Source organism: Eublepharis macularius, chromosome 12 (genome assembly GCF_028583425.1).
Source record: "Eublepharis macularius isolate TG4126 chromosome 12, MPM_Emac_v1.0, whole genome shotgun sequence".
Lineage (NCBI taxonomy): Eukaryota > Metazoa > Chordata > Lepidosauria > Squamata > Eublepharidae > Eublepharis > Eublepharis macularius.
Genome location: NC_072801.1, coordinates 48644822 through 48650552, shown reverse-complemented (window position 1 = coordinate 48650552; position 5731 = coordinate 48644822).

The following is a 5731-nucleotide window of genomic DNA, read 5'->3' as shown; positions in this document are numbered from 1 at the left end:
AAAGAGCAAAGGCGGGGAATTAACTGAAGAGGCGCTTCCTAGCCCGCAGATAAGCCCTCTTGAGAAAAGGCGGGCCAGCAACCGCGGTGGCCACCCAATCGATGTTTTCCAGGAGGAAACAATGGTGGAGGGCTGAGCCAATCTTTGCTGGTTCTACAGGGAGCGACGTGGAATCTAGCCAATGGACGCCTGACTAGGGAAAAAGGGGGTGTTCAAACACTCTTAGAGAAAACCTTGTCCAATCAAATCCCGCCATGGCTATTCATGTATCCAATCTCGTTTGAGGGGAAATCTAAATCAAGTGGCCAAAAAAATAATCACTTCGAGACAGGCCCCGCCCTTAGCTTAATGGGCGGGACATATGAAAACAGATTTAAAAGGTGAGATGCCATGGCAACCTGTATTAGGAGAGGGAGGGTAGGAGGTAACATTTTTGATTGACAAAAAAATAGACCAATACCCTGTTCACGGTGTGAAGGGACCTGTTGTAAGCTAAACCAATCAAATTCGCCATCTTCTTGTTTCCCACACAACGTTTTGCCGCTGGCTCGTTTTTAGGCCTCCATGTTAGAGATCAACAGGGGCTTTCCCATCAGGCGTTAAATGGCGGTGGGGTAGGCTGTGGTAAAACATACAGGTATGACTATTCTAGAGTAGTTATTCCTTTTAAACAAATGGTTCCAGGACTTAGGCTTTCTAACAGGGCTCAATAAAAATACCCTGGCCCTTTGAACTCTGAAGCATTTTGTTGGCAGCCTCACTTCAAGGGCCAGTTTATTAAAAGGGCCAGTTTAAAATTCAAGCCAGTTGGCAGCCATTCTAGGATACCTACACACACATTGGTTGGCCCATGTACTTCGTAAAGTATCCAGGCTATAGAATAGTAACTTTAGAGTCTTCTTGTACCTGAGAGCTGCCCAGAGGCACAAATTTGCCAGAACCCCCTTTGCCAGATGCTTGAAGTGTTACATTCAGTTGACAGAGATGTATATTGCACAAAATAGCAAATAGCAGAAAGGCAGGGATGAAATTATTATGAAAAGGAGCTCTTTTTTCCTGGAGATACTGTAGATAGGTTATTTTGTGGGTCAGAGAAAAATAAGATACCTGTGAGAAAAGTAAATAATTCCGTCAAAGTGGGTGCTATCCTCTTCCAAATGCTGATAAATCAGTGAAGTGGGATTTCATCAACAGTTGGGACTGGATCCCATTCACTTTGAATGGATCCTAAAGACCTTTATAAGTTACCAAGAAGAGGATACAGTAGAGTACAAAATCCCCCAACCCCCTATAATTTAGTATTAATATACATTGTCCAGAGAAACTGTGCCCACTGGCCACTGTTCTTTCTCACTCCCCCAAACTGTTGTAGTTAGCATGGGGTAGAAATCTCTCTGCCAAAGGAATGTACCACTTTACACATCTGACAAAGAGGTTTCTGGCTGATAAAAGCTTAAATGTGCTAGTTTTGAAAGTGCAACATGATCCTTTTGTTATTTTGGCTGCCAACAAACTAACAGTGCTGTGGAAGGCAGACTGATGTAGTGACCTTACAAACCCCAATCAATAGACCCCAAGCCAATCTCCACCACCAACTGGCAGTAACTGGGAGGAGAAAAATCAAAAAGAGTCCAGTAGCACCTTTAAGACTAACCAATTTTATTGTAGCATAAGCTTTCGAGAATCAAGTTCTCTTCGTCAGATGCATGGTACAGAACCAGTTTCTGTACCATGCATCTGACGAAGAGAACTTGATTCTCAAAAGCTTATGCTACAATAAAATTGGTTAGTCTTAAAGGTGCTACTGGACTCTTTTTGATTTTGCTACCACAACACGGCTAACTCCTCTGCATCTATGGGAGGAGAAAAGAAGCTGATGCGGGGTTACATTTGCTTCATGCATTAGTAAAGGATGATATCCAGTATGTTTTCTTTGTATATCAACTAAGGGCAAGAGCAAGTAACAAAAGGAACATACAAAGAATGGTCTTGTGCCATTTTATAAATTAACATATTACAGGCATCAGCCTGCTTGTGTCAGATGCAAATCTGATGGAGCTTAACCTTGTTCTGCTTGTGGACACAAAATGGCTGCTATGGTTACATAATGGCTACCAGAATGTCTACAAAAAGTTGGGAGGTTTAAAGCTAAGCATTCTCTTAAAATGGGGAGAGCAATTTCCAAAAGAGTATTACCTGCAGATCCCCAAAGATGATTGAAAGTGACCAAACAACTTTTCTATGGGAGAAAGAGGGAACAATAGTCCCCTTAGATCATCCAAAAAAGACTAAGCTGGGGATCATGGGCCCTGAAGGAGCAATAGATAGATGATACAGGGGCTGTGGCAAGGATGAGAATTAGGTGAGATTGAATGAAAAAGCTTGCTGGATTCAAAATGATGCTTCCTGGTGTCTTTGAAGCACATGCTACTGCAGCAAGAAGGCAAATAACCAGAACTGGTTCTTTAAGGAAGAAACATAGGGAGAAGACCAGAGTCATAACAAGGGAAAGTCAAGTAAAGCACATGCCTCAGGCACACAAAGGTGAGGGGCTCAGAAAAAATATAAAATATATGCATCTACTATTCCGAGCTGCTCTGCCATTACAAAGGAGGTCACATTTCTATAAAATCTGATGGAACCAATCAAGCAGGGTGGCTGGTCCCCCATCAGGGCAAAAGGCTCAGCTCAGCTCCTTGCTGTTTACCTCCTTTACAGTAAAACAAAATCCTTACTGAACTTACCAGTCCTGGGATAGCAGGCTCTCAGCTTGCTCTTTAATCAATATTAGTATTCTTCCTGCTTATTTTTCTGGACATAGAAGCCTCCCACACTTTTTTTTCTTAAAGGCACAGGTTGTTTCTGGGCATATTAAAATAAAGATTGAATACTTATCAATGGATACTTATGGAATTTATTGGCCAATCAGAATTGCAACGGTAGTAGAATCCGCTGCTCAGGTTCCAATTGTAGCAGTGGAAAGTAAGTGATGGCTAAGTCAATGTGGTGTGGTTTAAACATGTTCATCTTGTTGTCAATAGAACGTGATGTAGTGAGTAATATTGTGATGCAAGTATTAATAAATTTGCCTCATTAAAAGCAACAGGCATGTGTTCCTTAGATATGTGTCCATGTGGATATGCTCCTGTTCTAGGAACAGAGACCATGTGCACAAACCAGCCTCAGAAACCCAATTGGGAAAGAGAAACCTCTCACCCTATGTTCCACCATGCCAGCTTCACTCAGGGCCTTCTGCAGATACCACCCTGCAAAAGGGTAAAATCAATAGCTTTCCATACACACACATTCTCTGTGCTAGTCCTCACTTTATGGCCTGCCTGAAGAGGTCAAGAAAGCTCCCACTAGGGATCCCAGGTCCCCAGTGGGAGTGGGGAATCCCCCGCTCCCACCCGCTCCCTGCCACCACTCATCTGGCCAGCAGGGGGTGGGGGGAGGTGGAGAAACAGGCCTCCTAGATGCGCTTCTGGGGCAGCACAATGATATCACTCCTAGGAGTGATGTCATCGCACCACCACTTCACAGTGGGCCCAAACAGGCCCGTTTGGGACCCAAATCAGCCTGCTGTGCATGCTCCCAGCTCTGCACAATAGTGGAAGTTATGTCATTATGTCTCTCCGGGGGCGTCTGTGTGCTTTGTTTATGTGCAAGGAAGCATCAACAGATATGTGTCCAGATCCCCACCTCCCCCCAGGAGGGTATAGGGACCTGGAAACCCTATAATGACATCAGTAGTGACATGCTGACATCACTCCCCAAGTCCCCAGAAGTGACATCAGTGTATCTCCACAGACACTCAAGCATTTGGGCAAAACACTGCCCATTGCCATTTTCCTCCTGTCACACAGTTGAGTAGCAGTGGGAAATTCTGCTGGCAGGAGAGAATCCCTGACCACCAGTGGCAATGGGGCAGCTCTATGTATGCACATCTCATGACTAAAATAAACATCATATTGTTATTATTCTTGTTCCTTGTCATTTACATATTTACTTTTAAATCAAAATAACTACTATGAAAACATGGGAAGGTGCAATTTTGTATTCTTGTTGTCTCAGGTGCAAAATTAGCTAGTTACAGCTCTGGGGAAGACACAAGTGGATTCAGAAAATGCATTGGTGGTCCGTACAACATCCACAGGTGCCACACTGGAGATCATTGTTTTATGCCACAATACATCTACTAAGGCTTTCAGAAGCCACAAGAGCTGCATCTGCCAAAGTGGGCTGTAGTTAATGAACGGAAAGCATGTGTTATGAGAAAACTTTAAGGTGCCACAAGTTTTTTTCCCAGTTTATGTTACAACATACCTACCTAGGAAGCTATTCCTCTTCCAGAGAACATATAAATGCCATTATGATTCCTCATTTCAACTGCAATATAGAATATTTATGATAGAACAAAATGTGATTCCTGGGTTGTAGAAATATTTTCATGTTGATAAGATTTTAATGTTATATGAATTGAAAAGGATCCTGGGAGTAAGATCTAATAGAAGCAGGGTGCAAGATGATATTGGACATCATGAATTGCTACATAAATCAAGTATACCTTATTTCCATCAGTTTTTGGAGGTATTTCCACCACCACCACCACCTCCCCCACACACAAAAACCAGCCCTAGCTGCAAAGGTTACTTAACAAAATTGTAAAATTAACAAAATATTCAAACATCACACAGTTAAAGCACTGAGTTGGATCCAGCCAGCTTGTTCACTTTGAATCTTTCAAAGTGAACTCCTTATTCCAGCCTCCATCTTTCATATCAGTAGATCCCATGATCCCCAACATACAGTATTTTGGTGGTCAAATGGGATTCCTTACCTTTCACCAAGAGAAAAGTGGTTTTAATCTATCCAGTTACATAGAATTGTCATGCCAGACCATTAATTCAGTTATAAAAACAGTCAACAATATGCCCCAATCATTTTCCACAGAAAAGACATAGGATGTCACTAGGGTTAGGAAATTCCTGGAGATTTGGGGGTGGAGACTGGGGAGGACGGTGGCTTTTTTTTGAGGGGGTGTCAATGGTGTATAATGCCGTAGAGTCCACTCCCCAAAGCAGCCATTTTCTCATGGGGAACTGATCTCTGTAATCTGAAGATCAGTCGTAATTCTTGGGAGATCTTCAGATCCCACCTGGAGGCTGGCAATTCTAGAGGTCACCATCACTATTTCCAAGAAAAGTGCACTGTTTTGTTAAGTTGGCCTTTCATCTTTTCTGATCAAGAGGTACTTCAGTTATTTGGGGCTTCACTGTATTCAACAGTGCAATAAATATGCCTACACCACATATGTAGCATTACATAAATGTAGTTGTAGGGAAACTCCTGTTACAGAATAACAATAATCTGAGACACTATTCCAAATGGAATTATCTATCACATTTTCTATCCTATTTGTGTCCTCTCTTCCTTCAGATGGCTCATATACATAAGACTATGTATATGAGCCAGTTTGGTGTAGTGGTTAAGAGCACGGGACTCTAATCTGGAGAGCCGGGTTTGATTCCCCACTCCTCCACGAAGCCAGTTGGGTGACCTTGGGCGAGTCACAGTTCTCTGGAGCTCTCTTAGCCCCACCCACCTCACAGGATGATTGTTGTGGGGTAATAATAACACTTTGTAAACCGCTCTGAGTGGGCACTAAGTTGTCCTGAAGGGCGGTATATAAATCGAATGTTATTATTATATTATTATTATTTATCTTTAC